This window comes from Octopus sinensis, linkage group LG4 (genome assembly GCF_006345805.1).
Source record: "Octopus sinensis linkage group LG4, ASM634580v1, whole genome shotgun sequence".
In the NCBI taxonomy this organism is placed as follows: domain Eukaryota; kingdom Metazoa; phylum Mollusca; class Cephalopoda; order Octopoda; family Octopodidae; genus Octopus; species Octopus sinensis.
This window is the reverse complement of record NC_043000.1, coordinates 128,815,787-128,816,332: the sequence shown is the minus strand read 5'-3', so window position 1 is coordinate 128,816,332 and position 546 is coordinate 128,815,787.

The following is a 546-nucleotide window of genomic DNA, read 5'->3' as shown; positions in this document are numbered from 1 at the left end:
ACATCCCGTTGATTGTTCCTGCATGTGTGATAAAATCATCATTCTCTTTTTTCGTTATATTCCAACACCTCCATTCGGGTGTTAAATAGAGAATTTTTATCACCGAATATGTTAGATAGTAATTCTGTTGTTTCTTTAAAACAAATTTCATTGGGTTTGGTGGGTAATAAGGGATTACAGTAACGTTCATGCTTTAACGGAGTCAATTTTCGCAATAACAATCTCACTTTTCGTTCGTCGGACCATGATTTGCAATCTTGCTTAAAAATCTCCTCATACCTTCTGTAGTACGATGCAAAAGTTATTCCCTCCTCTGAGTTATAACTGAATTCATTAATCGAGTTCGAAACACCGTCTGGCGAAAACGAACTTTCCTCGTTTTTTGGATTTCTTTGAATATAGCTCCAATAATTGTTGTTGTTGTTGTAGTTGTTGCTGTAATAGTGGCTTCTGTAACTCCTGTTGCTGCTCTTGTTGCTTTTGCAACTGTACTATGGAAGCTAATAAGTCTTCCATTATTTAACAAGTTGTATCACGAACAAATTG